Genomic DNA, 14,735 nt, shown 5'->3' on the forward strand with positions numbered 1-14,735 from the left:
GCTCTTTGTCCACACTAAAACGATATTTTAGACACTTTCCTTCTGCTAAAGCAAGATTACGTACAGTAGACCGAAGCGTCGTCTTCTTTTTTTTCTCCACACACAGACCCTATCTTCTGGAATCCTGAGCGAAGTAATTTGAGACGCTTCACGCACAGAGAGTTAGTGGCCTTTTGATTGGCAGCTCGGCAGTTTTGTGCACTGTTGCAACGAGTCGAGGGCTGCCTCCAGCTATGAAGGGGGTTGACTTTGCACTTCAAGATGTTAATGCTCTCAAATCTTGTATGATTTAAGCTATAAATGATTTTTTTCCATTGTGATGGAATGAAAAAAGCAACGGTGTCAAAGCAGAGCCTCTTCACCACAAGCAGCCTGAGAGAGCATCATTTTTCACACTGCTCAGTATGTTAATGTTTACATCTCATTTTACCGTTGCGGTATTGATGTACACGGCCATTTGTGTGGATGTTCGGCTGCAGCAGGATCAATATATTTATATATACTGTATGTGTGTGTGTATATGTGTATATATATATATATATATATATATATATATATATATATATATATATATATATATATATATATACAGAAATAGTTTAGAAATAGTGTATGTATGTATGTATGTATGTATATATGTGTGTATATGTGTATATATGTGTATACATGTGTGTGTGTGTGTGTGTATATGTATATACATGTATACATATATGTATACATGTATATATGTGTGTATATGTATATACATATATATCTGTATCTGTATATCTGTGTGTGTATGTATGTATATATGTGTGTGTATATATGTGTGTGGTGTATATGTGTGTGTATATGTATATACATGTATACATATGTGTATGTATATATGTGTGTGTGTGTGTATATGTATGTATGTGTGTGTATATGTATATATGTGTGTGTGTGTGTGTATATATATATATATGTATATGTATATATGTGTATATAAAAAACAGAATGAGCAGATATATTTGGCATTAAAGCAGAATGTTCATTCACACGTGGCTGCTCTCTTGTTCCCGTGCAAACAAATGAGTCAGTCGGCGGCTTGTAAGAGACGTGTGGAGGCCAGTTTTCTGTTTTCTTTTTTTTTTCTCTCCCCTCTGCGAGCCACAGTAAAGCTGTGACCGAATGCTGCCGCTCTAAAAAACACTAAGTGATGAAATGCAGCGACGACCCCCGAGCAAGGTTAAACTCAGAGATTGACTGCTTTCACTAGCATCGGGATCAGAGGAAGTTGCGAGAGGAAGGGGACGGATTTATGAGGGAGAGAATGTCACGGAGCAGACAAACCACACCCCCACCCCGATAATGAATGATCAATACAGTGTGTCCACGGAATACACGATATGTTCACACGGGTGAAACTGCTACCGCATGAAAAGAGGATTTATGAAAATGTGTGCGGTTGCCCTCTGAAGTGTAATAAATCATTTTGATAATGTGGTAAATATTAACGGGATGAGTCCCCTGTTGTCTGTTCTGGGATACACCGTTGTGTGACTGTGAACCATGGTCTAGAAAAGGAGTTTTAATACAGAACAAACTCAGTAGTGGTGGTTCATACTGTATTTACATCAGTGCCTTGTTTCAATTTGGTAAAATGAGGCTTTAAGAGGTGATGTGGAATTTGATGTTTCAGTCATTGTTGATTACTGGGGGTCATTTTTTGTGCGGCATTGGATTTTTAGACAAGATACAGCCTAGAAGTGCATTAGACTGTTGTCCAGCAGAGGCTATATCCAGCAATTACAAGAACAATTGGGATTATTTGGGTCAAACTTTAAATCACAATTATTTCAAACCATGGTGTGTTGCACGAGGAAGGACCACGACGACGATATATCAGCAAATGGATATGTTGACCCAGCCCTGGCAGAGAGAGGTAGAAAGTCATTGCTGCATTTCAAATGCATTTCAAATTCCAAGGCTTTATCCTCATTCTAGTTTTGCAGTGTGTTTCGACCTCTGGAACTAAAGCAGAAACGTAATTGTATTAATATGCACGCAGCCTTAATCAAACAGTCGCTCCGTTTTCAGTTACCGTCCAACTCCTGCGGGGAACTACTGTGGTCGTCGGCTGTTAACACCGTTCCCCCGCGTTCACCAGCCCGTTTCTGACTGTGTGCAGTTAGTTTTGTAAAAGCATTTGCGCTGGAAACAGCTGCCTGTTGCCCACAGAGAGGCTGCGACAGTGATGAAAGTACTTTTTTAAAACAACCCGAGGAGGAGAACGCCACTGCACTGTGTGTGGATATCTGACTCTATCTGTATTATATAATTCCCTGCTTATCAGCTCACATCTGCTCATTGAACGCCAAGGCCAAAGTTTAAGTGGAGTATTTTGCTTCCTTTTTCTTTTTTTTTCTATACTGTCCCCGGAATTTGTCTTTTCTTTCCGAAGCTTGGAGGAGGAGGAGGAGAGTCTCATATCCGTCTGTTCCCGGGCTGCATGTGTGTGGCGATACGGTGCAGGGGAGCAGAGGGGAATGCTTGGGCAGGGCTGGGAAAAGGTAGAGGTGTAATTTCAGATGCACACTAACAGACCAGACCAGCAGTTATCTGAGCTGAGCCTTCAAACGCAGCAGCAGCAGCAGCAGCAGCAGCAGCAGCACTGCAGTCATCGAGACCAGCTGTGCCGCTCACTCCTGGGTCAGTGTGTGTGTGTGTGTGAGAGAGAGGTCAGAGGACAGGACTCTCCATGAGAAACACATGGACGTTCAGGGTTAATTAGCCGCCTTCACAAGATTGTCAACTTCCTGAGAGGAGATGTGTGTTTCTGTCTGGGAATGTGTGTGTGTGTGTGTGTGTGTTTTTTTTGTTTTGTGTGCTGTATCTAGTTAAAAAGGGGACATGGTGATGTTTGAGCAGCTTATAATTTCCCCCGCTCGCTGCTCTGATCTGAGCCTGTTAATCTCGGGACTGTGTTTAGACGTTAAGTGACCAGAGTTCAGGCGGATTATGCCGAGGTTAATCCGTCTGAAAATGGCTGCGGAGCTGCAGATTAGTCAGTCCGTCCGCCCTCTTCTCTGGGTTTGTCAAGCATCATCGTTTTCCTCCCTGAACAAACACAACAGCCACTGTGTGAAATATGAATATGAATGAATCGTATCAGTGGCCTCTTCATAATGTGCCTGTCAGTGGGCACTGTTTGCTTTGGTCTAAATGAATCCAGCTTAAAGCTTCATCATTTAAAAAAGAGGCAGCACTTAACTCCTCGTAAATAAACCTGTCAAAGCTGCGGATGTTCTCTTGTATTTATTTATTTATTTATTTTGCTGGAGGCTTGAGAAATTAATAGTTTTTCAAATTGAAATTGAGGCATTTCGAAATGTCTCGTTCTATTTTTTTGTTCCAGCTGCAACAATGAATCGATTAATAATTGAATTCATGGCTACACTACTCTCAATGATTATTATGTGTTCGATGAACTTGGTTTAAATCAGGGATTATTTCAGCTTTTTAAATGTGAATAAGTGACGGTAAACTGAATTAGGGCTGCAACTCACGGTTATTTTCGCAATGAATGATTATTTTGATTAATCGATTACTTATTTGGTCAGAAAATGTTGATCAAACCTGGAAATGATCTTGTTAAACTTAAAATTGTTCAATTTGAATGATTTATTTGTTATATGGAGCAAAGAAACCAGAAAATATTCACATTTAAGAAGATGAAAAATCAGAGAAACTTGTTTTATTTATTGTGAGGATGTTGTGATTCACAGGATTGGAGAATAAGAATATTTTCTTTGTATTTTACTGACAAAACAATGACTCAATTCACAGAGAAAACGAGTCACAGATGAACCAAGAATGAAAATAATCGTTTATAGCGATATTTTGATGAGGGTTTAAATTTATAATCTAAAATCTAACTTACTTAAAAAAACAACAACAAAAAAACAACACAATCCATGTCAATAAATGTTTTATTAGATGCTGTATCACAGCACGCTGGGAGAATCCAGCCGAGCTGAAGACGGATTAGAGGTGAACCGTCAGTGAACTTCATCTCAGTGAAGTTTTCTACTTTTATGTTCGCTCCTGAACATTCTATGACCCGGACAATAAACTCATTAGCATTCAGTGTATGTGTCTCACATTACCAAGGAAACCTTTCTGTGCTGCAGTGTGTGTGTGGTCAGTTGCTTTTGTTTTCTTGCTGCTGCTGCTGCTGCTGCTGTTGTTGCTGCTTCTCAGAAAGTGTCTGAGGTTCAGCTCTTGAAAAACCCCTGGCAGGTCTGTCTGTGCTGTCGACAGCTCTGGTGCATCAGCTATACTCTTTACTCCCCTCTACATTAGATTATATAGCGTATAAGTGATGTTGTATGCTTCCTCGGGACCGGCACACCCTGTGATGTGACCCCTGTGGCTGGGGTCAATTAAGGGTGTCCAATTAACAAGTGGGGATTGGGTACCTTGCTCAAGGATACCTCATCCACCTGACCTGGTGGGGACTTGAGTGGGTAACCCTTTCGGTTCCAAGCCAAGTAAAAAAAACAACAAAAAACAACTCTTTTTAGACATGAATGGCAGAGAATATCCAGACCATTGGGTTCTCTGGAGTTTGCAGTTCAGCGGGAGAGTGTTTGGGTCACAACAGGAAAACGTCTGGGTCGTGGCACCAGGGGCGTAGTATTCAGGAAGTGGACCAACAATCACCGTGTGTGAAGGATCTGGAACTTCTCCTGCTGCTGTGTCGTAAACGTTCATTTGGAAATTATACAATGCTTTTGGCAGGAGAAGTGTCGGCGAGTGACATTTTGCCTGACATTTGGCAGCTCGGGCCCCACGTTTAGCTGGGGCTCGGGCCCCACGTTTTTGGTTTCTCAATAGTTCCAACTGTAATAAAACGGCCCATTGTCACAAGGGTTAAGGTTGCGGTATATTTTTATTGCGATAGCACAGGGAGCGCGTTAGGGAACATCCGGAACGACTGTTCATGCTGCTAAAGAAATTGGCCTCATGTGGTCCGGACTATGGGTGGTTGTGGTAGCTCTGCACACTGCAGTGATGTAATGACGCCTCCATCATTAATGTAAAGGGAAATTCGCTTGAGCAAATGTTTATGGACTGAGTGGAATGGTTTGGTTTGGTTTGGGTCAGTATGGCACTTTTTGTGTGTGTGTGTGTTTGAATTTGGTGTTTCCATTAGGAATAGCACCAACATAACCAGCTCCCAATGGTTCCATTTTTTTGGCACCCTTCCCTTTTGGGGTCCCAGAGTACGGTGAGGTGGAAGTCTATGGAAGTCTATTCTCATACAAGGCTTGATGTCTCGCTGATTGTGTTGATGTACCTTCACCAAGTGAACGTACTGTCCTCTGTGGAAACACAAGCCTGAGCCGCCGCTTTATAAAAACTGAACTGTACCATGCTGGAAGACAAATGGCCTCATTTTCCTGAAATTCAAAAACTCAAATGGGGATTTTATGGAGTATCTCAGCCGCCCACGACCAAACCCTGTTGGTTTAAGCTTTTGAGAAGGAGAAGGATGAGAATTACACTTCTCTCCCCCATTTACCAATCGATGATAATCATGAAAACTGCATTTCTGTTGAGTCGCACACTTTGACGGTACAAGCCTTTTTTATGGCCACTCGGGCTCTTGCTTTAAGAGCGGATTGTAAAATGAGCTGGAGGTGGACTTTGTCTTGTTTCACACATCAAACACCCACGGACCGTGGGGCGTCAGCGCTCCCAGCTGTATTTATGGGCTATAATGTGAGGTGTAGAGTCTCATTTCCTTCACGGGACCTTGCTTTTTGGCAGGCTCGTCTTTGAGAGGGCTCCCTGCACCGTGAAGGCCTGTCATCAGGAACTGCTGCCCTCTGTGATTTATCAGAAGGCAATGAGCTCAGAAGGTCAGGATGAATCCACTCCTCCAGGTCCCGTGTTTCCGTCAGACGGTCTAGAGGTAACTTTTGCGCTTCAGGTACTCGGCCGGCGTTTGTTGTCAAATCTTAACGTATGTCTGACGATGACTTTCTCTCGTCCTTTAGACGCTTGTTCTCTGTCAAGTGCCGTGTTAGCAGCGCAGGCTATAAATGAAACGTGTTCTCATCTTTGGTAATTACAAGGAGAACGAACACTTCACACGGTGTTCTAATAGAAAGAGAGGGGCTAATTAGCAGTGCAGCGACCTTGCCTGTGTGTGTGTGTGTGTGCGCGTCCAGGTGTCCGTGAAGCTTTATGGTATGTCTGAAGCAGTGTTGTGTTTGTGTGTGTGCGTGTGGAGGACATTTCCAGGGGACATCAGGTGTGAGTCTTTTATCGCATATGGATTGTGACGGATGTGTGTGAGAGACCTGAATTTGGATGTGGTCGTTTTTTTTCTTCTTCCCGCTGATAGAATCTGTGTTTGTGAAGGAGGACCGTCGGGGACAGGACAGACTTAATCTGCCTCAGCTCTTTTAATGGAGTTAGGACTTTCTGCTGGGCTGACCTTGCTGAACCTGGTATTAACAGCCACGTAGAAAACCTCCCTCCCTCATGAGGCTGATCCCGAGACCACCTTGAGGCAATCAGGATCAAAGTTTTCTTGCTTGTTTTGTCTTTCTCAAAAAGGGCTCGGCGATCAAACCGTTATCTTCGATAGCAAAATAGCATGGAATAACGTGGAATTGGCATGTTCTCTCAGTTTTCTCTCTGGTTTCCTCCCACGGTGTAAAAAACATGCAGACTTAGGGATTAGGCAGATTGGACACTCTAAAGCAGGGGTGTCAAAGTCAGTAACAGAGGGGGCCGACATCAAAAACGCTGTCCAAGTCGAGGGCCAGATGAGGTCAAGTAACAAAAACTTCCAAACAAATGATTTCCTCCGCAGCACATAGATGTATAAGGCTAAAAGATAGGGAGACAAATACAACCATAGAACCCCCCCTCTGGTTCCGGCTCTGTGTTTTTTTCACATTTAAGGGTACTTATCATTATATCAGCGGAAAAAAGCAAGAAAGACATAACATTTTATTTCTCGTGGGCCGAATACAATTGCATGGCGGGCTAGATGTGGCCCACGGGCCTTGAGTTTGACACCTGTGCTCTACAGTGACCACAGGTGAATGGTTGTTTGTCTCTATGTGTCCCTGTGATGGATGCCCTTCCTCTACGTTAGGTGACGTTTTTTCAGATAATGTCCGGATTCAAGCAAACAAAGTGGTGCAGTACCACCTTAAACTCCAGGGGGCAGTGTAGCCATAAGTCTTTGTTTTTAAGAATTTCGTTAGCACAACCTTCTCCTTCTCCGTCGGTGCCATCAGAATTGTTTGTTGACATCAGTCTCTTGGCCATGTGCTGCCCTCTAGTGGATGAATGAACCATCGCGGATTGCGAGTATTTCAGATGGCGATTGTGTGTTTAATGACAGAAGAGGAGACTTTTTGCGCGATGATCTTTCGCGACGTGTTTTTGCTGAAGACAAAGAAAAAAACCAGCAACTATTTGAACAAAAAAAAAACACCAGATGGTTTGTGGCAAAGAACCATCTGGGAAGGCTCTGTTAGAAACTGTTTGAAAAAAAAGAGAGAGGCTGGGACTCTTTTTTTAAAAAAAAACAAACAAACTTGGCAGGTGATTGGACGAACCATCTGTCTATGAGGCGCTGATGAGAAAAGCCTTCAGCGCTGTTCTTTGCTCTCCTCTCAGTGATGAAGTACACCTGTATCTGACGCTATTGCAGCATTTATGTGAACCAGAGCTGCACAATTAACTGATTAATCAGTTACTAAATAAAGAGCCAACTTTTTTGATATTCAAAACTCAGTGTTGATGATTGAAACAGGCTTTCCAGGTTTTTCAGCCCCTTAAATATGAATATTTCCTGCTTTCTTTGCTCCATATAACAAAGGAATCATTAAAAACACATATTTTCGGAACATAGGAATGATTTATTGTCGATAAAATGGCAAAACAGTCGATAGATTAATCAGCTATGGAAAATAGGCTAGTTTCAGCCTCTAATGCCAACATATTTAGGCATTTTTTATTGTTTTGCATCGAGCTATTGTCGCACCAGTTGGTGCCATGAGGCCTGAGCATCTAAAACTGCAGGCCTGAATATTTTATTAATAACCATGGAAAAATTATAGCCTGTGTGTGTGTGTGTGTGTGTGTGTGTTTGCTCTTTCAGTATCTAACTGATCTAGTTCAGTGAATCCCACTGCTGTTTTTCTATGAACACATTTATTTCAGGTCAAACCTTTACACGTCATAAACCCTTTATAAATAAATGTGAAGAACAACAATGACAATACATACAATAAAGAGAGAGAGAGAGAGAGATCGCCAGATGGTGAGGAAGAGAGAAGAAGGGAATCAAAGGAAGAGAAGAGGTTATATGCCGGATGTTATCAGAACACTGCCGCCAGTAATAAATATCAAACGATGATTCATGTGTGTTGATGATTATTCAGTGGAATATTTAGTGTGTTTTTAAATAATCCATCTATGAAACGGTAAAGGAGACGTGTTTACGACGCCGTCATCGCATTGAATTTTAAACTAGAGGAGAGACGGGAGGAGAGGGGAGCAGGAGGAGATAAGGAGTGTGATGGACAGATGAAGGAGGAGGTAACAAAGTTTGACTGGAACCCACCGTTTGAGCACGGCGTCCCTTGACTTGTATTCATTTTTGCTCTGAAGTAGCCGGCGAGCGTCTTTTAGTCCCTTTTTCTTTTGCGATGGTAGATTCAAAATCTCCGTCCGAACGCGAGGACTTCCTCCACCACTGTCGTCCATATCTGCTGTAGCTGAGAAGGGACTTGAGAGAAAGGGATGGGACCATGTTGATTACGGTGATTGTCCATCAGCAGGATAACATTTCACCTGAGTGACTGGAAAATGTCCACCGTTTATCTAAGATGGGGTCGCGAGGTCAGCAGCTGTAGCAGGGGCGGCCTCCAGACTTCCCTTTCGTCCACATTATAAGAATACATACGAACGTCTTATTTTGCTTTGGAATAAAACCATACTGTGATCATTATTGTTACTGAAATATTACCTCGTCCTGTTTTGAGTTAAATAATAAAGCCCATTATTGCAGATGAATTCCCCGACAGCTGTGTCGGCTTGTTGTTTTCTTTTGAGACGATTTGCCGCAGGTGTGCTGCTGCCGCGCGTCTCTCCTCAATCCTCCCGTTGACTATTTTGAACACGAGTTCTTGTATTCTTTTTTTTGTGCGTGTGTGTGTGTTATTTTAATCATTTCTGGCAACGTGCTGATAGCAACAGCATCACATTCAAGTCTCTACATGTCGACGAGTGCAGGCGAAGGAGCAGGAATGCCTGCTGCTGCTGCTGCTGCTGCTGCTGCTGCTGCTGCTGCTGCTGCTGCTGCTGCTGCTGCCGGGGCTCCTTTCACACAGTGAAATTGAAGCCCGTGTTTTCCCTTTTCTTGGGCTACAAAAAAAAAAATACAATTCCAAACCGCTCTCTGAACCGCGCGTGCATCTCGTCATGTGACTGTGATTGACAGGCGGTCAGATGGCTGGAACGAGCTGCACTGCCTGCAGTGTGTACTCAGCTCCACATGTTTGCTGCCAGTGGTGAGGAGGCGGCTGATTTACTGCTGGTAGTGAAGTCACATCTCCACACAAAGACTGGCAGGCAAATGGTAGTACACACACACACACACACACAGATGCTGTAGTGGATGCAATATTAATTCAGTTTTTCTGAGGGGGGGGGCGGCGCAACGACGAAAATGACTGAGTTCGGAACAAACGCTCGTCGACGCCGACACAGTCAGTGGAGCGGTGACTTATATCTGCACGCACACACACGGCACCGCAGCTGAATGTAGGTCACATAATCAGGCAGATGTGTGTGTGTGTGTGTGTGTGTGTGTGTGTGTGTGGGGGGTTAAAGAAAAGAAGGTGACTGAGCGCGGTAAGTGAAAGTGAAGAGAATAGGAACTCCTTCATTATGTCATCATGTCAGAGCGGCAGCAGGGTTAGGGCAGGATATATAGTTTCCCCCCCGATCCCCACACCAGTTTTTCTGGAGCCCTGCCACACTGATCATTGAGTTGTTGAATTATGGAGGTCACTGTGCTCCTGGGAAGCTCCGGTGCAGCACACACACACACACACACACACACACACACACACACACACACACACAGTTTCTCCCACCTCCACGGCTTGTTTTCAAGTGCATTTACATCATTCCGTCTTTAATTAGATGAAATTCAAGGCGTAAAAACGTCTCTGATTGATGAGTACAATATATTCCTACAGCCACATTATTATTATTATTATTATTGTTATTATTTTTGTTGTTATTCCGTATATTTCTCAGGGGTTGAGGATTTACCTGAGTCGAGGCGTGTGATGGACGACGGCCGAGACGGTTTTAAGGGGGGAAGAATTTCACCACTATAATTTAGCGGTGCAAGGTCATTGGGTGAGAGTAATGTGACATAAACTGTTTTTGTCGCCTCTGATTAGGGCTGTCACCTTTTTTTTCCTAAAAACGACGTTCAAATTAATTTATTACGGATAATATCGAACACCCCCACCCCTCCCATTGTACTAGCGCCCTCTGCTGGATTATGGATAAACCACGTATTTGACCTCTTATTTGACCTCTTTGCTGATCCTGAAAGGCTAATGTAAGGGTGAATATCATGTATACTTTTATTTTGAAGCCAAATATTTTAATTTCAATTTACATACAGTATGTGTTTGAATACACTTGCATTTGAATACCCTTGTGTGTGAAGGCAACTTGTTCAATCTCACTATTGTTTTGGGGAATTTTGATTGAATTCCTAATCATAACATTGATTTCTTGGCACCCAAACCTGCCAACACTGAAAACGGACTCCTCCAGCCGTCTATAAACGCACTCTGTCTCCTAGTAACCGAGTGTGCTCGTCTGTCGCCCACTGTGTCACGGTTCTACTGTAGCTCATCGGGCATTTTAACGTTGTCGTGAATCTATTTGTTTAGATTTTGTTGCCATGTCTGCGTTATTCGTGGTTTTGCTTGTGTTACGCTTGTGTTGGGCATTTCAGGGTGTCGTTAACATCCGGCCAGAGACTGCAGATGCAAAATTTGCCTTTTGGATAATTACAGAGGGCCACATGGCTGGTGGAGTGGCCCTTTTGCGGGAGCTTACTGTGGGATAATGATGGAGAAAGCTACGTTAGGAGATGCTCCGTCCACGTTCAATACATACATAGACTTTGTGACCTTTGGCCTTTGTTCTCCATGTTGTGAATAAAATGGTCTTGCAATATATTGATTATCACAGAATCGCTGTATCGGGATATTATTGGTATCGAGTAGGGCATTACGATGTACTGCGATTGTTCAAATTGCAGGAGGCGCAATATCTGTTAACACCAAAATGTGTGTCAAAATATAATTTTAGATGATTTATTGTCACACGGTAATGGTTTTAAATGTTTTTTTCAGAATAATGATGTATAAATGACAATTCCCTGTGATATCGCGAATGATATCGCAATTCCTGTCAAAATAATCGCAATTAGATATCTATTCAAAAATCGTTCAGCCCTAGTATGGAGTATCGCATCGTGTGGCGAGTTACTGTAACTGTAACTGTATTGGCCTATAATCACCTCTGTGTTACACGTGTGACATTCAGCACACGTTGAACAGAGAACACGGGATAAGAAACAGTGTTTCCTCTGTCGCTCTGTTCACTCCTTAACGGCCGCACTTTGGAGTCTCGAGATGTGATGAAGTGCGGCGGAGCGTTCGGGAAACTCGGACACTGGCGGCATAATTACCCAGGATGAAGTCTGATGTGCCACACTGTAATAAGCCCAGTGCCTCTAGAGGCTACAGCAGACTGGACCTGCAGCGGGGGGATTGCGAGGAAAGAAGAGACTGCGCGCATATGCCTCGTCTTTTAGCTCCGATTTCTCGCCTCAGTTAATGTCCCCATTACTGTCTCTTTGCTCTGTGTCTTGTCTGATCTGAAAGCACAGCAGTTTGCTGTTGTACTGTGAAATATTATGCCCGGTATTGTCTGTGCGCGAGGCTCAAATTATGGCAGCGACACAAAAATGGCCTCGGAATCGATACCTGTGTACTGTGAGTACGTCTGCGGCATTAATGAGGACTTTTCCTTGCGTCGCAAACGTTTTCATAAATAAAAAAAAGTCTCCTGCAGACGCCGGGCGCACAATTATAACTTCTCTAAGTGGAGGAGCCGCTGTGTGTGAACACGAGGGTGTTGATAAAATCATTTCTGTCGGTGTGATACGCGACAGTGGAAATATTGGAATTCCTGCTTCATGTGTTAACACCGCGGCGACACGTCTCCAGATAAGTGTATGATCTCTTTAGTGGTACAGGTACAAAGTGTCCCTGTGACAAGCACGTTTATTTTCAAACTGTTAAAATTGGAATCTCTTCTCATCCGATGTGGAATTTGGCCGGAAAGGAAATTGAATGATATCAGACAATCTAAATATAATGAACTATACATCACACCTTGATACCTAATGCACCAATTGTGAAATCCCAGGCACTCACTGCTGTTCAGAAATGGATTTATTAAGAAAAACCTCTCACGATGAAGCGTTTTCCTTTTCAAGGGGATCGGACACAAACAATACAAGATGGAATAAATCAACACGACAATCAGAGAGCGTCAGAAAAACAGACGGCGAGAGAAATGCAAAAAAACGAATGAAAAATGAACACTGTCACATTGTCTTCATATACATTTTATGAAATAATCTTTTAACACTACATTCAATCATTTTCCCCCCCCAGTATGCACGGCCCTGATAAACATCTGTGCCAAGTTATTTATTGATCAATGACAGTTCAACGAAGGTGAATATTATTTAAGTCACACATGAATATAGTCATTATTCTCTCACTGTAAAGCATGCAAACCTACTTTTATTTAGTCTTTTATCGTGGAGACATTAGCACAACTGTGTGTCATGTATAATATACTCGCTGTCTTTAAATCTTTTTATCAGCATAAATATAGTCTGTTTTTTGCAGATTCCTGTCAAAGAAGAACAACAACATGGATTCCTTTAAATCTTTATAGAAATAAACAGGCTCTACTCTGCTTTAACTCTTAGAACACAGAGCATTTCAGCCGCTTTTTTCCCCATTACCGTGTTTAAATGTACAGTGTATATACAGAGGGTATAAGAATGCACAATATAAAGTCTTACATCCTGTTTCTGAGCACAACCTAGGCAAAAGAAATATTTTCACCAACTATATCAACACCTGAGCAAAAAAGCACTCAAAATTTTGTGACTTCTGCACAATTATCGCTATTTCATATCGCTACTAAAAAAGCGATTTAAAATGAATCATAAATTTGACTCAACGACACATAAGAAGACGAGCTTTTTTAAAGCCTGAATATGTGACCTATAAACACACACTAACACCCAGGAAGAGTGAGTGAGGAAGCGCAAAGAACAAGTGAACAAGTGAGGGAACAAGTGAGGGAAAAGAACAAAGTGGTAGAGCAAGTGAGCCCAAGAACAGGTGAGGGAGTGCAAGAACAAGTGAAGGAGCAAAAAGAACAAGTGAGGGTGAGCGCAAGGAACACAAGTGAGAGAGCAAGTGAGGGGCTGAGGGAGTGTAAAGAACAAGTGAGGGAGTGCAAGGAACAAGTGAGGGAGCGCAAGAACAAGTGAGGAACAGGTGAGGAGTGCAAGGAACAAGTGAAGGAGCAAAAGAACAAGTGAACAAGTGAGGGAGCAAGCAAGCAAGCAAGTGAACAAGTGAGAGAACAAGTGAGAGAGCAAGGAACAAGTGAGGGAGTGCAAAGAACAAGTGAGGAGGCAAAGAACAAGTGAGGGAAGGAACAAGGGAGGGCAAAAGAACAAGTGAGGGAACAAGTGAGGGGAGAAGAACAAGTGAGGGAGTGAGGAGAACAAGAGAACAAGTGAGGCGAACAAGTGAGGAGGGAACAAGTGAGGGAGCAACAAGTGAGGGAGCAGAACAAGTGAGGGAGTGCAAAACAAGTGAGGAAGCGTAAGAACAAGTTAGGGAGCAAAGAACAAGTGAGGGAGCGTGGAACAAGTCAGGGAGCAAAAGAACAAAGGAACAAGTGAGTGTAAAGAACAAGTGAGGGAAGTGAAAAACAAGTGAGGAAAAGAACAAGTTAGGAAAGAACAAGTGAGGGAGCGTAAGGAACAAGTCAGGGAGCAAAAAGAACAAGTGAACAAGTGAGGGAGCGCAAGGAACAAGTGAGGGTAAAGAACAAGTGAGGGAAAAGAACAAGTGAGGGAGAAGAGAACAACGAGAGAGAACAAGTGAGGGAGCGTAAAGAACAAGTGAGGGAGCGCAAAGAACAAATGAGGGAGCGCAAAGAACTGTGTTCAACTATGTCAAACAATAAATTCAATATTTTTTGAGTGATTAAATCATCTTTAAAAATATTGACACACACATGTGGATAAATCTGGGTGCATTTGTGGAGCTCGCTCCTGTGAGCTGCTTTACGACACGTCACCAGAGCCCGAATCCTTATTTCCTGCAGAGCGAGCCTCACTTTGCTTATTTGACATATTTTTCCACCAGCTCGGCTCCTCCTCAGCGGGGTGTTGTTACATGGACCGAACACTTTTTTTTTTTTAATGGGATGCTGAGAGCGTGTATCCCCCCTTTAAGACTGCACAAGCACTTACCTGGCATTGAAATATAGAGTGGCTATAGAGTTCAGTGTCGTTGCCTCAGGCAGCGCCTGTACTATAGACAAAA

General features: G+C 42.9%; 1 protein-coding gene across 5 annotated transcripts in view; it reads left to right on the plus strand.

Annotated features, from left to right (window-relative positions):
- Positions 1–14,735, plus strand: part of st6gal2a (ST6 beta-galactosamide alpha-2,6-sialyltranferase 2a) — a 59,630-nt gene that overhangs the window by 6,846 nt on the left and 38,049 nt on the right. Inside the window, exon 1 of one of the 5 annotated variants that reach the window (XM_044017279.1) lies at positions 2,441–2,472. The exons of 1 other annotated variant lie outside the window; for it this stretch is intronic. The gene's annotated coding sequence lies outside the window, so the exon portion shown is untranslated. Of the gene's footprint in view, positions 1–2,440; positions 2,473–5,672; positions 5,957–14,735 lie in introns of those variants that run through there. 3 more of the 5 variants (XM_044017266.1, XM_044017261.1, XM_044017272.1) reach the window with 3 other exon arrangements.

This window comes from Solea senegalensis, linkage group LG2 (genome assembly GCF_019176455.1).
Source record: "Solea senegalensis isolate Sse05_10M linkage group LG2, IFAPA_SoseM_1, whole genome shotgun sequence".
NCBI lineage: Eukaryota > Metazoa > Chordata > Actinopteri > Pleuronectiformes > Soleidae > Solea > Solea senegalensis.